This window comes from Phyllostomus discolor, chromosome 4 (assembly GCF_004126475.2).
Source record: "Phyllostomus discolor isolate MPI-MPIP mPhyDis1 chromosome 4, mPhyDis1.pri.v3, whole genome shotgun sequence".
Taxonomy (NCBI): domain Eukaryota; kingdom Metazoa; phylum Chordata; class Mammalia; order Chiroptera; family Phyllostomidae; genus Phyllostomus; species Phyllostomus discolor.
The window spans coordinates 198706611-198727577 of NC_040906.2; positions in this window are offsets into that span (position 1 = coordinate 198706611).

Below are 20967 nucleotides of genomic sequence, written 5' to 3' on the forward strand. Positions count from 1 at the left end.
GAGCTGGTTCCCTTCACCCGTGGGTGCGGGCACGCTTCCCTTCCCGCTGTCCGGGCTGCACGTAGCCTCCAGCTGGCTGTACAGAGAAGAAACCGGCCTGTCCCCTGCCCGTGCGCCTCTGTGCTCTCTCCGCAGAACCCGGGTGTGTGGCTGTGGGCCTCAGGTTCAAAGTCAGCCGGCCTCTCGTTTCCTCACCGCTTCTTTTGTGTTCATATGGTGTTGTGTCTGTGTTGCTGTTTAGAGTAAATAAGCTGTGTGTATATATATATAGTATGCTCTTTATTCAAGGATGGCTGGGCAGCCACAGAAGTACTTTCAGCAGAGATGGATTAGGGAAAAGACAGGCAAGAGGCAAGGAGATTGGGAACTAATTGACGTGGCCCAGGTGATGCATCAGGAGCCTGGACAAACATGTTACCTACGTCTCTGAGCCAACGGCCGTACCATCTGCACACTTTTGCTCCTGTCTAATTACGGACTCAGGGAGGATTCCAAACAGTCCCAGCATCTAATATTAATAGGACATAGGCGTGAAAGATACACACTTGATATATACAGTTTATATTTGTAATTATACACATACGGCATAAAGCAATTTGCCTTAAAATTATATTTATTTAACACATGGCTATGAAATTTTATGAAGCATTGATTTTGCTTACAGACCCCACAAACTCCCTGCTATAGTTTCTTCTTGGGCTTGTTTTTAGTGCATTACTTCAATACATTCCTCCGGTTCCTCTGTCCCCCGTCTCTGACTTTGCTTAACCCTTAGCTCACAAAACCACTGAGAAAATGATGCCCCTTGGCAGACGGCTGAGCTATGACTCGGGAGTTCTAGGTATTCATAGGGTGGGGGCAGAGGTAGACATGTCACGGGCATCTCTTTAAGATACGAGGAAAATCCACAGCTAGTACGGTGCTCCCAGGTGAGCCTGCTGTCTGCCTCATGAGCTGGGAAATCACCGCCACCTGAGTCCACAGGATGATGTGAATCAGCTGTAAATTGTTACCCGGGGTGAGTAAGAGTGGCCACAGGTCTTCCTGGCCCCTGAAAGGAGGGTGCTGGGTGACGGGAGACAGTCATTCGTCTCTTTGAACTTCAGCTTCTCGAAATAGGAATGGTCATGATGAGACTGACCCCATGCAGGCAGTGTCCTATGGGCTGGCCATCTTCTTGGAAATCCGTCCTCACCGGTGTACTCAGGCAAGGCAAGCGAACCTGTCATTTCAAGCGACCCTGCCGAGGTTGCTTCCACAGCTATGACTTGTAGTTGGGTTTACTCTTAGATGGTTTTATTTAAACTCTAATGTAGTAATATAAACACACTTCAGCACAATTTATAGGCTTGTGATTCTTTCTGTCATAAATGGCCTTTTTTTTCCTCCTTGAAACAAACTCTTGAGTCTAGACTTTGTCAGGTTGATACATGAGTTTGGGGACTGTTTATACCAAAACCATATACATAGCCCAGAAACGTGCCTTGTTACTGATCTGAAATAAAGATGACGAGCCTTTGACTCGTGACGAGACACCCAAAATCATTTGAAGTGCAAACTCTGATCTCTTGCTAAAAAGAGACACAAAGGATTCCTCAGAAGTTGCTTTCTGTTTTAAGGAGAGGTTTTAAAGAGAGAGAAACGTTAGATCAGTACGACAGAGAACTTCTTCCTGAAGAAAACTGTTCCGCGGGGCAAGGGCTGGGGAGTCTCTGAAGAGTGACTTCCCTCTCGGGGGAAGTGCTTAGACAGAGCGGACCGGGCAGCTTCGAAAAATGGTAGGAAAGTGTCCAATCAACCAATGAGAAAGAAGATGGGTTTGCAGGTACCTTTCCATTCACATATCCTATCTTAGGTTTCTCCAATAAGCCTGTGAAGATGAAGACAGGGGCACGTGAAAGACTCCGTTCTACAGAGCAGATCTTTGCGAACGGTGAACGTGGTGATCCCACCACGAGTCACGTGTGGGGTGAGGGGAGGGTGTGCGTGTGTGCGGTGGTTCACTGGGTGTACTAGGCCAAGTGTGTAATCCCAAGAACACACCTCCAAGCTTTCAAAACACAGACAAATTGTAATCAATACGTCAGCAGCCAGCAGCTTCTCTTTTCCAGAGCTAAGAAAACAAACCTAGAAGTTGCAAGTTTTACCTAGCCAGCGTGTCACAGGCTACAGAGCACTGAGACGAGGGCTCCAGTCAAGGCCAGGGTTGAGGCGGTGAGGAAGGTAGGGGGCCCTGCAGAGGTGGCTGTCCTTCGCAGCATGCCGACAGTCGGACCAGCACCAATGTCCATGGGAAGGGATCAGTCCCTGAAGCTCCGTGGTCCATATCCATCACAAGTAAGCCTGAACGTCGTTACCTGGTCCCCTCAGAACCCCCTGTGGTTTAGCACATGGAGAGTGATGAAGTTCAGATGCTGTGCCTTCTAATAAAAGGGGGCAAAATATGTATTTTTATCTTATACATACACTTGTGTGATATGTATACACACAACATATATGCATATATATACACATAATATACATACTGTGTACACATAATATATTATACACATATACATGATATATACACACACACACATACACAACACACACAAATGACTTCCTTCTCTGTGTGCTAAACATACTGTCTTCTATGTGCTGCCAGCTCATATCCTGGAATGTGGTGGACAGATTTCGCTTTTGCCTGCCTAGTATCCAATCTCCTATTTGTAGAAACAACACTTTTTCCTTTGAGGAACGGCCTCTTTCTACTCATGGGTGATTGTCGTACAGCCAACCCATCCCTGGCTCCAGGGCTGAGCTAGTCACCCATGTCTGCCAATCACTAGGATGGGTTTAGGGATGGAAATGTGACCCGAATTAGACTTTGAGGGGAGGGGAGGTTTGGAGAAACCAAGTGCTAGTTTTTCCACTGAGGTTGCTGAGTCGGTAAGAGGGAGCCCGCAGCTGCCAGGGTGCCACCTAGACTTGGGCATCTTGAGAATGAAGCCGACAGAAAAGAAAGGACATCGGGAAAGGGGCATCACCTGGTCACGTGTGTTGAAGTCCCTGGATCGAACCATAACAGAAGCCAAACCATTTCTTAAACTTTTCAGTTACCTAGTCAATAAAAACGCTCATACATTAGTTTGAGTTAAATTTCTATCACTTGCTATCTCAAGAGACTTAATAAATTAGAACAAAAGCCAAGGCATAATGAAGCACGATGAAGAGCTCAGCCCCGCCCCCAGGGTGTCACGTGCCAGCACATTGCTGGGGTGGGGGACCCGGGGAGGGGACTGCCTTGGACAGGCCCAGTAAGAAATGTTCGACTCTGAGATTTTCTGACCCGTGTCTTAAAATTTTATTGTCCTGCTGGGCTTCAGAAATAGAATTCTATTTTTAAAAATATGATTTGCTTTCCAGGAGGGAAGACTCAGGAATAATTGGGAGTTTGGATTTTGTACTGATTTTGAAACAATATCACAGGTGGCAAACATGAGGCCTGCAGGCTGGCCGAATCCAGCCCTCCACCCTGTTTCTACCCGGCAGCGGTGCCGAGCTCCCTGCCCCTAGTTAAGGAGCAGTTGCAATTGCACAGTCCTAAAATCACATGCGGCCCTTTGAAGGCAACAGCGAGGTTGATGTGGCCCCCAATTAAAAGGAGTCTGACACCCCATGACTGGTCCTGCAGGTGACTCCCAGTGCATCCTGGAGGATTAGCGTTTTGTGAGAAGCACTGAAATAGAGTTGTCTTTTTAAAGGATTCCTCATTTTAACTTGAGCGTTTGCATGTTTAAGTGGAGCAGAACACTTGCGTGGCCTCAAGGGAAATGAAGTCTGAGCCTGGGCTATCCATTTCTCCACCCCGTGCAGGCTAGGGCCCAGGGAGACTCCACTGGCCTCCATCTTATGATGAAGTATGGGAAACCCAGAAGACTAGCTTGTGCTAGGGCCGAAGGAAACCGGTTGGCCACATTGAATAGTTGGAAGTTCTCTTCCTCCGAGGGATTATAAAGTTTCCGATTCTCTTTACTAAATATACATATTTAATTTGCATCCAATTAGGTAAAAGCAGCTGGGAAGACCCTGGAGCGTGTGACATTAACTCATTAATTCGGGCGTCGAGTGGGAGCTTCCACGCAGCCGGCACCCAGATGAACGTGTTTCAACTTCTCTAATCTATCAGCGGCAGCGTGCTCCCTGTGGTTGGAAAGCTTAGAGACGTTTCCTTTATAACACATTTTCTGCAACACGCAGAATTGATGCTGACGCCCCATGTTGCAGAAGAACGCTTTTTAAGCCGGAGATTGACACGATCAGTTACACATTTTGGAAAGATCATTCCGAGGCTGCCCAAAGGATGGCCGAATTAGAAAAGGTGGGGAGAGAAGGCAAGTGTTGTGATCCTCCAACCAGAAAATGACGCAGGATAGTGGGAGAAGGTGTCAGAGACACGTGTGTTTAGCAGGGCACTGGTGGGGACTTGAGTAGTAACCCCCCTCAAAAAAGAAATGTCTGCCCACAACCTGTGAACGTGGTCTTATTTGGAAAAGGGGTCCTTGCAGATGTAATTAAGGATCTTGACATGAGGTCATCGGATTAACCGGGTGTATTTGTCTGCTTGGCATCTACTCACCGCAAGGCCCTTTATAGTCACTGCATTCTCTTATTTTCTGTGCTCGTAATACTCTGGCCTTCGGGAGCCTTACAGACCCAGCAAGTGACTGACTCCTCAGGGCACGCTAATTCCTAAAGATAGTAACAACTTGCCCAGGACCATACCTGTCCTGTGTAAACCAACCCTTTTAGCGAACTCTCTGCCACCAAGACATTTTTCTCCTGTCCTAAATCACCCCACGGCAGTGGGGGAGAGAGGACAGTGGCAGAACAGGGGGTGAGTGGCAACCTGGTGCAGACACTGACATGTGGGATGACACTATGGGAAGAACTGTGCTCCCCCAGCATTTGTGGGTTGAAGCGCTAACACTGGTCCCTCAGAATAGGACCTCATTTGGAAACAGGGCCTCTTCAGAGGTAATCAAGGTAAAAGGAGGTAATGAGGGTGGGCCTTCGTGCAATGTGACTGATGTGCTTATGAAAAGAGGACAACTGGACACCGATGTGTGTAGAGGGAGGACAACGCGAAGGGCTTGGGGAGATGTCCACCTACAAGCCCAGCAGAGGGGCCTGCAGCACATCATTCTCTCACAGTCCTTGCAGGGAACCAGCCCTGCCGAGACCTTGATCTTGGACTTGTAGCCTCTGCAACTGCGAAATACTGAAGTCCTGTTGTTTTCAGCGGCCCCAGAAAGCTAATGCAGGGGGCGCACAGAGCAGCCCTCCATCCGACCCTGAACATGAACTACTCAGTTCACACAGTTAAAAGGATTATCTTGAGGCAAGGAATTGATCTGGTTCTCACACTTCAACCTTTCCCGCTTTCCCCCTCCTGGCAAATAAAGACTTGTTTGCGGCTTGCCTGCAGCCCAATAATTGACAGGGTGGGAGGGGAGACATCAAAGGCAAACCACACACTGTCTCGTTACTGGAGCAATATGGGGCATAAGTCACTTTTGTCCTCCAAGGGCCAGAGGAGTCAAGGGCCTAGAGTCGTCTTTGGAGAGGGCTGAAGGTGGGAGCTGGAGAGGATTTAGCCTTTCAGCTAATGACGATCCTGATTGTCTAGGCAAACAACACTGGTGTTTTCATTCCCCGCTATCAGAACGTAGAGCATTCCTGTGGAACCCAAGTGGTGCAAAGCCAAGATGCAGTCACCATTACTTTACATGGGAAAAAATTGTGAGTATTCCCAGGCTCCAGAAATAACCTACCAAATCATATCAAGTAGCACATAAAACACAACATAATGCTAACATGCAGGAGGAGCAGGAAGGACATGATACATACACAGCCTCCATAGAGGAGAAAGAACGTCTGTCCATGCAGCCACACCTGTCCGAGCGTGCAGCCTCTGTAACCGCCCACTGCAAACAAACGCTGGACGTAAAAATCCTCTTTGAAGCCCTGGCTGGTGTAGCTCAGTGGATTGAGCGTGGGCTGTAAACCAAAGTGTCGCAGGTTCGATTCCCAGTCAGGCCACATACCTGGGTTGCAGGCCATGGCCCCCAGCAACCACACATTAATGTTTCTCTCTCTCTCTCTTTCTCTCTCCCTTCCCTCTCTAAAAATAAATAAATTAAATCTTTAAAAATTAAAAAAAAGAAATTGTTAAAAAAAATCCTCTGAATTTTTTTGACTAAGGAATTTTTATTTTTCTATTAATGTGGACATACAATATTATTATATTATTTTACTCTTCCCTTAAGTTCACTGAGCATCTTTATAACTCGTGCTTTGAACATTGCATCTAGTAGATTGCTTGTCTCCATTTTGTTTAGTTCTTTTTCTGGAGTCTTTCATTTGGGACATGTTTTTTTTTATTTTCATTTTGGCCGTTTCCCTGTGTTTGTTTCCATGTATTATGTAGAGCTGCTACATCTCCTGGGCTTGCTAGCGTGGCCTAATGCAGTAGGTGTCCTGTAGCGTCCAGTGGCACAGCCTCCTCAATCGCCTGAGCTGGGCTCTCCAGGTGTGACCCCTCGTGTGAGCTGTGTGCACCCTCCTGTTGTAGTTGAGCCTTGATCGCTGTTGACACCTCAACAGGAGGGATTAGCACCCAGGCTAGTGGCTGTGATGATTGGCTGAGAACACCATGCAGGATCAGCTGCACAGGTGCCAATGCCACGGAGCAGGGTTTACTTCCCAAGTGGGGCTCTGGTGCCTGCTGAGTCCGCCCCTGGAGTGTGTCCCTTGTGGAAAGGTTGGGTAGTGCTTCAATATGGCCTGAAGCTGGCTCTGGGGCCTCCAGGAGAAGCAGGCCAAGGTCAGCTGCCACCTGGGCCCTGCCTGGGGCTACCCAGCATGAGTTACAGAGTGATCTGCATATGGCCGCTGCTTGTGCTGGGATCGGAGGTGCCCAGGAGAGGCCACGCTGTGAACCAAGTCAAGCTGCTGCCAGTGCCAGGCCTGGTCCACTTGGTAAGAGGTATGGGGCATGCTGAGGCCAGACGCTGCCTGTTTGAGAGATTTGGGTCAAGTCTGAAGCATGAGCCAAGAGAGGCCATTTGTATGGGGACAGTCATTGGAAATGGCTTGGGTTGGGCCCACAGGTTGGGCGGGGTAGAGTCTCAGGGAATCCCCAGGGAAAGGCTCACAATATAAATGAGACTGATGGAAACTCAGTCATGGTACCTCTTGGTTCTATGAGGGATGGACCAAGAAAAGGCACAATGGTCTCTGCCAGCACTTCTGTCTAGGAGAAAGCTGTCCCTCCAGCTCTCACCCCACTGCCAGACAACTCAGTTCCTCCCTGTATGTCCCTGCTGCCCAGCATTGAAACTCAGAAGGAGCACATCCAAGTAAATCCGTGTGTTGGCCCTTTAAGAGGAATGCATGGGACTTCTTCAGCAGCCCTCTGTCTCACTCGAAACAACCTGAGCTGGTTTTACAGCCAGAGGTTATGGGGACTTCTCTTCCTGGCACTGGAACCTCAGTCTGGGGGGCCTGGTATGGGACTGGGACCCCTCACTCCTCAGCCAAAATATCTCTTCTGATTTTATCTGCCACACGTGGGTGTGGGACCAGCTGGTACTCCACCCTCCTACCAGTCTCGATGTGGCTTCTTTATATCCTTAGTTACAGGGCTTCTGTTCAGCTAGATTTCAGGTGGTTCTAAATGATGGTTGTTCTGTACTTTAGTTGTAACTTTTATGTCTGAATTTTTCAATTAGCAGAACAGTACAGATGTTCCTCTATTTATGATAGGGTTACTTCTAATAAATCCATCATAAGCTGAAAATATCGTAAGTCAAAAATGCATTGAATACACCTAACCTACCAACATCATAGCTTAGCCCAGTCAGTTTTTACTGAATGCATATCGCTGTTGCACCACCATAAAGCTGAAAAATCAGCTTTGTTAAGTCAAAGCACCTTAAGTGAGGACTGTCTGAATCGATACAGTTCTTTCATAAAGGTGAAGTGATGCAAAGCCTAACTTTGGAAAATGGGCGTGCCTGTTTCTCTCCTACTCTCTTCCTCCTCCACTTTCCTCCACCCCCTACCCCAATCCCCCTGTAAACCATGCATCGTGTGTTCTTTGGGCAAGGCAAATGGACTAGGCCCAGATCTGGAGCAAAACTTACCCTTTCTATTTGCCCTCCCCCCAGCCCTGCTGTTCTCCCTTCTAGTTTCTCGAATCTCCACTTTAACTGAGGGACCCTGAGAGCTTAAAGACCACTTTCAAGTCTCAAAGGAAGACATCTTAACAGTAATGGCTATTATAACACAATTCGATCACCTCTAGGAAGAAGCAGAAATGTTTAAAATCCGTATCCATACAGCACCAGAAAACAAATTTTAGTCTGACAGATCACTGCCTAGCATCGACTTAGACCATTATTTTTGCATTGATCTTTTTGCCATTAACATAACACAGAGCATCAAGGAGTTATAGGAAAACGGATCAAAGGGAATTAAAATACACTTGAAAAATATGAAGTTCTATGTCATCGTAAATTACCTTTCTTAGCTGAGGTTGCTCTTCCGCGTGGGCTTTTGTCCTCCACGCCTCTCATCATTTCTAGTTGCCTTTCACTGAACACAGCAGACAGTTCAATTCTGTGTCCTCCCTATCGGCCACAGGTGCCATGACGACCCAGCTGAAGACGCTTACTTTGCAGAAGTCTCATAGAACCTTTGGGAGCTCCTCTGCTTTGACAGAGCCTTCCGTGGGAGGAGGAAGGGAATAGATAGATGGTAGGTGAATAGATACATACATACATACATATACACACATATATACATAACTCCATAATTTCTCATCTAGTGAGATATATATATAAATATATATCCCCAGCTGGTGACTCAGTGGATTTAATGCCAGCCTACGAACCAAAGGGTTGCTGGTTCGATTCCCAGTCAGGCATGTTCCTGGGTTGCGGGCTGGTCCCCGGTGGGGGGAGTGTGAGAGGCAACCACACAGAGATATTTCTCTCCCTTTCTTTCTCCCTCCCTTCTCCTCCCTAAAAATAGATGAATAAAATTCTTAAATATGTGTGTGTATGTATATGTATATGTGTGTGTATGTATCAGCAAATTTTTCTGCAAATGTGGCCTTTGCCAGCCACACACAGTCTCTGTCACGTATCTGTTTTTATTACAACATTTATACATGTAATAGCCATCCTTAGCTCTCAGGCTGTACAAAAACATGCCACAGGCCATACTGTGCCAATCTTTTATGTAGACCAGTGATTTTCAATTGGTGCGCCACAAGAATCTTTCAAACATGCAATACCTGACCATTTAGTCAGGAGCACTGACCTCTTTTCCCTTAGATTGTCAAATAAAAAAATGACAATAGCCAACACAACAATAGCTGCCTGGTGTCAATAAATCAAAATTATACCTAATTTTTTGTCAGATTAGCAAAAAATATAGTAATTTTTTGTTGTGCTGCAGAATTTTAGCAAATAGTGTCTGTGTGCCATGTGATGAAAAAGTTGAAAATCACTGATATAAACAATCAGATGAAAAAATTTATTTTTATTTGGAGCTTCATAGAAAATGTTACCAATGATGATCATGTGCCCTGAGTAGAAACTAGAGAAATAGAAATGTTTAAATCTGGCGAATAATAATAATGGGGGATAATCCAGTCTCAGCAGCTCGGGGCCAGTTTTTTAAGCAAATGCTTTAAATATTAAATGGTTACTATTTAGATATTTCAATGTTAGCTTTAAACTTAGAAAAAAACCTTTCATTTGACTTTTCTCATAGCAAATTGGAATTTTACTTTCTTGTCTTCAAGTGTATCTTTTTGTCATTTTCAAAGAGACATACGGTCTTTTCTTCCTCACGGAAACTTCTTTCATGCCCGACGAAGCAGAAGGACTGTGTTTCAACCAGGCCTGTTTGTTGAAAGCAAAGCAAGACTCAGAACCCAACAGCAGCAAAGAGATCTGGGTCCTGACCAACCAATTACTAGCCCCATGAAGCTGAGCAAGAAACTTTCTTTGAGGCTCAGCTTCTCTCTCAAGGGTGTCTGAGGACCCGATTAGGTCATATGCAAAAAAGATTTGTGAATGGGTAAAGCATATATACATGTAAGTTACTATCTTTTTTGCTTACCATTCTCCGTGCACAAATATGCCAGGGCTCGGAATGATTTTCCGAAGGCCATTTAAACCTAGAGAAAATATTCCCCCCATCCATTCTTTGGCAAGCAGCAGAGGCAAGGAAACAAGAGCTGTCCCACTCTTGGGGGGGTCACTGCCCCCAGGATTACCGCACTCTGGCTCAAAGAGAAGACAAGACCGTGTTGGAGCCAGACACCTGGCTGTTCACACCATGCTTTGCTTTAAAAATTTTAAATAAGGTCAAACTGAATGCATCAAATAGGCCTCAGGTACCTAGTGAGTGACTAGTGATGCATTTAAAAAGTAAAATTCAAAAGCTACGAGCCCTAACAGGTGTGGCTCATTAGGTTAAACATCGTCCCACAAAGCGAAAAGTCGCCAGTTCAATTCCTGGTCAGGGCACATGCCTGTGTTGTGGGTTTGGTCCCTAGTTAGGGTGCGTGTGAGAGGCAACTGATGGATGTTTCTCCCCTTCTCTTCCTTCCTCCATTCCCCTAACTCTAAAAATAAATTAATAATTTTTTTAAAGAAAAATACAAAATAATCTGCAGTAAAATTCACTGTGCTGGGCTGAGTAGGATCCCCCCCAAAATTAACGACCTTCTGGAACGTAGGTGTGTGACCTCATTTGGAAAGAGGGCTTTTGCAGATGCAATCGAGTTGCGCTGAGGTCATGCTGAGTCAGGGTAGTCCCCCGTGCAATGTGACTAATGTCCTCACAAGAAGAGGGGACATTTGGACACAGACACAAGGGGGAACACCACGGGACACAGAAGGCGAAGGCTGGATTGGAGTGATGATGCATCTACAAGGCAAGGAGTGCCGAGGATTGCCGGCAACCACCACGGCTAGGAAGAGGCAAAGAAGCATCTTCCCCTGGAGCCATTCAGAGAGGCCCTGGTCCAACTGACACTGATCTCTCGAGGCTAAAAGCTGGAAATCAACATGTGGCTGGCAGTGCTCTCTCTCTAAAGTCTCTGGGGAAGATGTCTTTGCCTCTCATAGCTTCTGGTGTTGTCAGCAGTTCTGGGTGCTCCTTGGCTTGAAGCTACGTAACTCCAGCCTCTGCCTCCATCATTACTTGGTGTCCTGCCTGTGTGTTTCTGTGTTTCTCTCTCTCTCTCCTTGTAAGGACAACCCCTTTTCCAGTACGACTTGACATCAATGAGAGCAATGTCTGTGGAATGATGGGGAAAGAAAGCAGATTACAGTGGGTGAGGGAGGAAGTAAAAGGCATGGTAGGTAAAGGAGCAAAGACCAACAGTGCAAACCACTCCTTCTAAAAGATTGACTCCCAAGGGAGAAAGACAAAAGAGCAATAATGAGATCGCGGTGGGGGATCCATTTGGTTGTCTGAGCGGAAGCATCAGGGAGAGACAGGAAAAGGTTTCTTTCATAGGATGCAATTCAGTAGAAAAGAGAGAGAGTAAGATTCCAAACAGGTGGGAGGGTTAGGATTGTGCAGGGAAGACCCTCTCTCCTCAGTCAGGAGGGGAGGGCGAAGGTAGAGACGGACTACATGGTATGGGGGAGCTGGGATGACAGGAAGTTACACAAGCCCTGCCCTTTGGTCTACTTCCTCTGTGAGGTGGGGGCGAGCCAGTCATCCACGGGGAAGGGGTTGGTGGGAGGCAGGGGTGCCGGTGCCTGGAGCGTTAGCGGCATGGTGAGGATGCAGAGGAAAGGATGGGATGGAAACAGAATAGCATTTCACCACAGATGTCCAAGGTCTTCTAGTTCCACACTGCTGTGTGTTGCTGATATCCCATCCTCTGTGCTGATGTTTTTCTTTTTATGACATTATTCCTGTAGCATGGTGTGAAAAGTGCGTGCACATGAGGATGGGGGAGGGGCAGTCCAGGAGGGTGTTTTCCCATGTCTCTGGCTGAGAGGTCGAATCCAGCAAAACATGGCCCCTCTTTTGCACCCCCATCCCATAGAGCAACATGGACTCCAAGTGTCTTGGGTGTTTCAGACACCAGGCCTGTAGGTGGGTGGCCTGGACGAGAAAAGCTTAAGGCAAGAAAGAGTACCCTTGGCCAGGCCCTTTAAGGGGCAGATGTAGCTTCTACCCTGAGCTGCCAATTTGACTTAGGAAACCTTTTCTAAAGTTCCCTTAATTCTATACATACATGCAAATGTTCTTTCTTGCTGCTTATAACACACACTGAATTTTTTATAGTTATTTTATACTTATCCTATTTAAACTTCACACACATCTGTGAAATCCTAGTCTAATCTTCGATTGGCAGTGGAAAATACAGAGCTCCTGAAATTACATGGTCCCGAGTCAAGGGGAAAGCTGGGATAAGGGCCCAGGTCTTCCCACCCAACATGCCTTAAGTCCCGGGGGGTGGTTCATGGACAGCACAGTGATCTCAAGTAAAACGAAAAGGAGTCCCAAGTTTCAGCCCTTATTTTTTGTCTCCTCCTTGTCCAACTCCACCTCCCCGCTCCTTTCTTCCTTCTTTTCATGGGACTGAAATTTAATGAGTGACTGTCATGTCCCAGGCGTGTGCTGAGTTGCCTCACGGATGTCGGGAGCCAGCAGGTGGGCTGGAGCTGGCCCTGACAGCGCTGTGTGCTAAGGCCGGTGAGAGGCAGCAGGCGGGCCAGCAAGCCCAGACCTGGACGGGCAGAAAGGCTCCCCTCCCTGACAACAACATCTTGGCTGGAGGGGAAACAGGGAGGAGTCACACACACACACACACACACACACACACACACAGCTCAGGGTCCCACACCCTCCAGGTGAGAAGGGGTGGGCAGAATCCCCACAGTTTTTCTCAGCAGCTCCTCTCCCGGGTGCTGCCCGCCCCCAGCTGTCTCTTAGGGGAGAATGCCACCAGGGGAATGGGAGGCCCAGGTCTGCAGTTCCGGCAGGGTTGTCACTTGACCCTCATCTCTCTCTGCTTCAGAAGGGGAGGACTGGGAGGGCTGGGGGGGCCTCCGCCTGGCTCAGAGCTGTATCCCCAGTGCCTAGGACAGCGCCTAGCAGGGACAGCCCTCCAGGGACCCAGAGGGGAGATGAAGGCGCACACTCCTTTAAAAACTGGCTACTCTGTGCATGGTGAGGAGGGTCACGGGGGACCCTTAGGTGTGAGATGCTCCCAGAGCAAAGGGGTATTAAAAGTCAGACACACACTCAGGATGCCCAGGGTTCTCATCTGCCTTTGATCGCAGCGCTTGCTTGACACTCGGCAAATGTGCCTCATCAACTGAGAAGTTCTTCTCCATTAGGACACGTTTGGGTTGAATTAAACCTAATTAACAGTAAGTGGGGATATAGGGAACTTTTGTCAGTTGCCAGAGGGAAAGGCGATTGGGGGGATGGTAGTAAAAGAGGAAAGGATTAAGAAGTACAAAGAGACAGTTATAAAAATAGTCAGGGGGCCCTGGCTGGGTAGTTCAGTTGGCTAGAACATCATCTCAATGCACCAGGGTTGTGGGTTCAATCCCCGGTCAAGGCACATGCAGGAATTGACTAACGAGTGCATGAATGGGTGGGGTGGCAGGCCAATGCTTCTCTCTCTCTCAAATCAATATAAAAAACTTTTTTAATAGTCATGGGGGGCTGTAAAGTGCAGCAGAGAAAATATGGTCAATAATATTATAATAAATGTATGGTGTCAAGTAGGTACTAGACTTATGGGGGTTGACCACTTTGTAATTATAGAAATGTCTAATCACTGTGTTGTATACCTGAAACTAATCTAATGTTGTACATCAGCTGTCATTGAAAACAATCAAATCCAACTCCAACAGCGGGATTCTCTGCTCATCCACTGGACGGAGCTCCCGTCGAAATTCTTCTTGCTCTCTGCATGCAAGAAATGTGCACCTAGCGCTGCTGATCAGTGAGCAATTACTGATTGACGGTGATTGGCAGGTAACACCTGGGTCCCCTGCAACACTTTTGACACCAGGTTCCTTTCATCTTTGCAACATCTCAGCTGAAGAGGGTTCTCAGCATCCTCTGCTGCTGTCCCCAGGATCCCCAGCCTCTTCTGCTGTGTTTCTCTTCACTTCGACCAGGGTCGAGTGCCAAGACTGCACTGGTTGGGACAACACTTGGAAGTGGCTGTTGCCCAAACCTAAAGCTGTTTCCAGCTGGCCCTCACCCTCCAGATGTTTCTCTACAACAGCAGAACGGAGCTGCAGCGTTAGCCTGCACCCTGTGCAGCGCAGGCCCCTGCTGGCCCCGCCCATCTCCTGCTGTGACCCGGCCCTGAGGATCCCCAGCTACAGATGCAGCCCGTGGACCGGACTATCTATTGGTGTGATGTTTACTGAGTACTCACCATGGTACCAGACACCGTTCTTCACCCCCATTTTACTGGTGCAGAACACGGGTTGAAACAACTTGTCAGGCAGATGGCAGGGGCCCGACGCAGGGAGGCAACAAAGCCTCCCTGGGTTCACAGGTTCAGCCACTAGGTCACACAGCTCCTGTCCAAGTCTTGTCGTTTTTGTTTTTATGGCTCCTGTTTTGCCATGAGGCAGAAAGTGTTTAACACTCTCAAGGTGTCTAAAGTCACTCCCTTCAATATGGAAATTCGAGCCGGAGAAAAGGCCACTACAGGCAGGGCCACAGGAGACAGGACAGCCTTTGAGAGGAGCAACTCCGACTGCAGAGGGAGCTGGGGGAGGACAGCACCACCCTTCCCTGTGTGTGCAGGACTCAGGGGGATGCCCGGTAGGGCATACATACAAAGTCTGGGTTAAAGGAACTCTGTGGTATCATTCATGGAATCGTGTACCTCGTTTTAGGAGACAAACCTGTTGAGTGATTGGCTTGGCCTCTTAATGGACACGTGAGGCCCTAAATATGTGATCACCCTCCTCTTCCTCTTCTCCCCAGAAGCAGGAGACACAGGTGGGAGTTTTGTAGACATGATGGGATGTGAAAACATAAAGCACAATGTCCAAGATGCTGGCAACCCGGCACCCCATAGAGTGTGTACCCCATGAGTGTGACCCTCATGGTCACAGGGCTGGTGGGCAGCTGTGGCGCCCAGCACCTCAGGGGCATGAAACCACCTATCACTAGCCCAGGGAAGATCGAATACAAAAAAGTACCGTTTCTCTGAACATGTGTCAATGTCTCGCCATCATGAGTCAGGACGGCCTGCCCAGCAGAGAGCAAACTCTAGGCCTGCCCTAAACGAGCTTCAACCCTCCTAGAAAAAGATGATCACGAGAAAACATAGCCTCGGTACCATGTGTAGAGCACAGCACTTGGGGAGCACACCCTAGGGTGACCTGACCCAACCTCGGGGGGCTGGTGGGGTCAGGGAAGGGGTCACAGGAAGTAACATCTAAGTTGAGGCCTTACGGAGGACGCTGAGCTGTGTACAGCCGGCAAGGAGAACCGTGTGGCCAAGGCTCTGGAGTCCAGAGAAAGAGAGAGCAACGCACTTAAGGAATTTGGAGTAGGACAGGAAGCCTGGGTTTTCTGGTAGTGGGGGTGCTGATGGGGGGTCCCAGGAGGAGAGTCTTCAGAGGAGGCTGGAGAGGTAAGGAGTGCCAGGTCATAGAGGGCTTCTACGTGGAGAGAGTGTACACCCAGCTTGTCCGGGGAAGCCGTATCTGTCAGCCTAGTTATGGATGGTGTCTCCATCACTACGTATCCCAATCTGGACAGTTACACAGACACACTAGCTGCATACTATTGACTAAGGATGTGGGTGTGATCTACAGAGTTGCATTGAAAATGAAGATGACACGCCTGAGAAATATTAAGATGATGAAATACATAGGCTTTAGATTAGACCAGGGCTGGGTCCAGCTGTGTCCACATGTAACTGATCAGATGCTGCCCGTGGTTCCACATCACGAACCACTTGGGTGTCTTGTTTTGTGCTGATTTTCAATGAAGATTCACCCTCACCTAGGCCCCGCCAGAGGAGCTGGGGACCTGCAGGATTAACAAGCCTCCCAGGTGCATGTCGCCCTCACCCAGGTGTGGACATCGGTAGCTGAGAGGGAGTCCGAGGGTGCTGGGGGGAGTGGGGAAGACTGCGGCTTTGCTCTGGGGCTGGGGCTGCAGAAGGACAGGCCCCGTGGGCCCCGTGGGCCCCATGGGCCCCATGGCGGCTGCTCTGTGTCTCCAGGAGCAGAAGTGGATGTCAGCCCCGGTGGGTGGGAGAGACACAAAGGACGAGCCGCATGAAACTAAAACAGCGCCTTCACAAAGCTGCCCCTCGCACCGAATGCCTTGCACTCAGAGGAAGGAGGGAGAGAGGGGGAAAGAACAACAGGAAGAAGGAAGGACAGGATGCTTCGGGGTGGGGCGGTGGGGGGTGGTGGTGGCAGAGGGCGTTTCGTGGTGGGGCAGGAAGAGAAAACCAGGATGTCCCCTTGCATTCCTTTCGGTCCAGGGCCTCCTGCATCCTGTACCGGCTTGGAGTGGACACCCAGCCCCCTGCCCTCTCCCCCCTCCCCGCCCCCCAAGAGCCTGAGGCAGACCTGCAAATAGAGTTCATGCCTCTGGGTTCCTAGTGGCTCATCCTGCGGTGGGGAGAAGAATTATGGGAGGGGAAAAAAAAAGAACAGTCAAATGAGCTGTCCTCAGTTTGGGCAGGAGAGGGACAACCAGCCGAGTCGCCCTGCACGGAGGCGGCAGTGCGGGCAGGGCTCTCTCCGTGCGGAGCCCAATGCCGGCCTCCGGGTTGGGGAAAGGGCTCGTTTTCTCCCTGCTGGCTGGCACAGGGACGAGATTCGCTGGCGGGTTTCTTTATGTTACATTATGTTGGGCTAACATCTGTCGATATTTGCATTCACTATTTCTCCCCTTCTCCTCTCATAATTGTGGACCGCTGCTATCGCAGGGCCCTCTTGAAAATTTCTGCCTTCTTTCTCAAACGCAAGTGACCCCGAGGACCTCATCCGCCCCAGGTTCCCCCTTCTTACTCGCCAGACCTTGTCTAAGATTGCGGGCCACTGCGCTTGCGCTCCGTTTATGGCCAATGGGGAGCAGCCGGGCTTTCTGAGCAATATAGTACAAATCGAAAACGTTCTGCCCCACTTTTGTGTCCAGGTAGTTGCGCTCTTCACTTAACGGAGCTGGTTTTCGTCAGGTAGAATTCCAACATTTCCCCACTGTGTTTCTCCGAGCGGTACCGTCCTATGTTTCGAGCTCAGTGATCCAATGAGGTGGGAGGGAAATTGTAGCCCCACCCCCCTAGTGGAGGTTTGCAAGGCCTCTGGCACGTGAAAGGCTCTGACAAGGCCTGCAGTTGCTGCACTTAGCGTTCCCCTGCTTTCTAGCTTCCTCCTGGCCCTTCAGCCCCCAACATCATACTAACCCCTTCTCAGACCCGTCTCCCCAAATTCTCGATGTGGCGAAATAGCCCTCCCCACCGTGTGGCTGATGCCAAGTTTCAGATTTTATTCTTCCTCAAAATGAAATGTCTTCATCGCTTTTTCAAATTATTATTATTAATACTTTCACTATAATTATAAGTTACATATGAACTCTAGACAACATAGAGAAGCAAATGAAGCTAAAACACCCACCCTGTCAAGGAAAACCACTGTCAACATTCCCTTCCAGGTTTTTCTATGCATTTATACATAATGCATATATTTATACATAATGCATGTATTTATACATAATGAATGTATTTATACATAATGCATTTATTTATGGCTTTTGGGGGGGTATTCAGTTTTCACATTTTATATATTTACATTTAAATTTCACCATTACATACTGAGCCTGAGTACTCTGGCCTTATGGCCAGATTTTCAAAATGTAAAGATAAAGGGATGTATGTCTTTAAGGATGTGGTATAACAGACATTGTAGAATCAATAAACCAGTTAGAGAATTTGGTGGGTGGCAAAATTCTTTCTATGTGCATTTACACATGTAGTGGTACAAGTAACCTCTATAGGGACGGGAAGACATGTGTAAAACTTTGGGTTATAATTGGAGGAAAAACCCATTTAGGACTAAACTGGGAAGTCCTTGGCTGTGGACAGAACCTCCCCTGGACTTCAGACCTTCGATGAAGAAAGGAGACTTTTTGTCAGTATGCAAAACCCTTCACATTCTACAAAATCCTGTTAGGAGTAACAGTAACAACAGGATAGATTAAGAAATTACCTCAGCCCTGGCTGGTGTGGCGCAGTGGACTGAGCTCCAGCCTGTATGCTGCAAGGTCACCAGTTCGATTCCCAGTCAGGGCACATGCCTGTGTTGCAGGCCAGATCCCTTGTTGGGGGTCTTACGAGAGGCAACCAATATCTCTCACACTGGTGTTTCTCTCCCTCTCTTTCTCCCTCCCTTCCCCTCTCTCTAAAAGTAAATAAATAAAATGATAAAAAAAGAAAATAAATTCCCTCATGCTAACTTGGATGGCAGGGACGGGCGTGGGGGGAGGGGTGTGGCTGGCCCACGCAAAGGGAGGGGGGCTGGCTGGAGGCTGGACATCTGGTTGGATGTTCCAGTTCCAGATATCTGGGGTCTGAAGATTAGCACAGCGGCCTGGGGACTCAGGTCTAGAAGCAGAAGGGTTAGTGCATTCCTCCAAAATCCTCGTTTTCCAAACAAGTTTCTAGGATGCTTTGCTCAAACAGGGCACTTACGTACGTCTTTTTCATGAGATCATACAACAATGTATTTTTATACAAGCAAATTGGTAACATCTTTCCACATCAATAGTTATGTTTCTGTAATGTCGTTTTCATAGCTACATAGGGTTCTTTTGTATGGCCGCACCATGCTGTATTTAATTGATCCCCCGTAGTGAGACATTCAGATTGTTTCCAACTTCCGTTTATTCCAAATAGCACTGGGATGAACACATTTAGAGCTCAATCCTTGCGTGTTTTCTTAGTTCCTTCCTCAGGATCAGCTCCCAGATGCAGGATTATAATGTTTCCTTGAACACGGTGCTGAGGTCGCTGGTGTACACGGACAGGGTGCAGGTCCGCGGCTTGGGAGTGGGCGGGATTCAGCAGACACTAGCAAGGCTGGTGTCCCCTCTCTCAGGTACACTCAAAGGCCTCGCTCGTGATGGTTCTGCCAGTTTCCTGAACATGGTGACTTAAAACAACAGACATTTATTCTCTCAGTTTGGGAGGCCGGACGTCTGCCAGGCCACGCTCCCTCTGAAGCCTCCAGATGAGAATCCATTTCTTATCTCTCTCAGCTCCGGGCGTCAGGCGTGCCTTCGCTTGTGGCTGCAGAACTTGCAATTCTGCCTCTGTCTTCACAGAGCTTTCTCCTCTTGTCTCTGTAACTGTACCTTCTTCTCTTGTCCCTTTTAAGGACACTTGTCATTGGATTAGAGCCCCCCTGGATAATCCAGGAGGATCTCAGGTTGAGAATCTGAACTTAATTATATCCGTCAAGACCGTTTTTCCAAATAAGGTAACGTTACAGGTTCAGGGGACTGGGGGGTGCACCGTCCAACCCACTGCCATGTTCTCCCGGGCCATTAGGAGTGGTTTTCAAATAGGTGCACACACACAGACACGTATTAGTTGTGACTCTCTTTTAAAATACAGCCTTAGGTGGAACCCAATATGTAAAGTGTTAAAGTCGAGCTGTGTGGCTGAGGTGGGGTGCAGGGGAGCGGCACACTAGGTCAAGGGCAGTGAGTTGGAAGGATTCAGTTGCTCAAGTCCTTGCTGTCCCTCTAAGGAGATCACAGGGAGGACCAAGTTGTACTTGCTGTCCTGGGGGAGGACCGTCCCCTCCCTTTCTGGGTCTGGGTCTCAGCCTACACAGACCCTCCCTGCCTCCCCACAAGGAGGGTCAGGCCCCCAGACAGACTCCGCCTGTGATTGGCTAGACTAGTACGGGAATCACGTGGAGGCCTGAGCTACAGTTTTCTGAACAGCAAATCACTCACATATCGCAGTGCAAGTCCTCAGAGGACATTCCTGAGTTTCAGTGGGAGGAAAAATGAGTTGCTTTCTGAGCTCTTTCAGCATGTTTCTGGACTGCTGAATGTTACAGTACGCTGCAGTGTCATAACCTTATCTGTAAACGGGGCCTGAACGTCAAACACAAGCTGTCCCTGAACTCTCCAATCATCCTGCTTCCAAAGTTCATTTGTAGGTGAGTTATTTGCAACTCGGAGTGCCTTTTTCTATAGACTCCATGCTAGAGCTCCCAGAGCCTGTTGATTTCTACTGTAAGCAAGGTAGAGAGCTACCGTAGCTTTCTGACCTTGACCCTGGGCCTCACAGAACTCCCAAAAACTCTGAGCCCTGGGTTCTACCAGGCCTGAAAGCAGGGCTGGATGGGAAAGAAGAAACGTCGCGTAGAGGACCAGGGTTTAGCAGCCAAGGACGTAGCTGGGGAAGGCACCTAGGACAAGAGGGTTGGGGGAGGAGACTGTGTGCAGACATCAGGCCTGTAAGGCAGGCCTGCCTGCACCATTGCTATCTGGCCAGTAAGCATTCAAAGGCTATGAACAGGAATGGATTGGGGACGGTATATGAAGCTACCGAGGGCTATTGTCACAACAAAACCCCAGGGGCTTGAAGCAAAGAATTTTATCCTCTTACAGTTCTGAAGGCTAGAATTTGAGACAAAGCAGAGCTATGCGCTCTCTCCCAGCTTCTGGGTGTTTCTGCAGCCCCTGGCAGTCCTGGGCTGGCAGCGGCTCTGCCCCGATCTCTGCCCTTGTTACGCAGCCTTCTTCCCACTAAGCATCTGTGTCTCCACACGGCATTCTCCCTGTCTGCCCCTGTGTCTTTTCCTGTAAGGACGTCAGTCATCGGAACCAGCAGATTACGGTTCACTCTTATGACCTCGTGTTAATTTGATT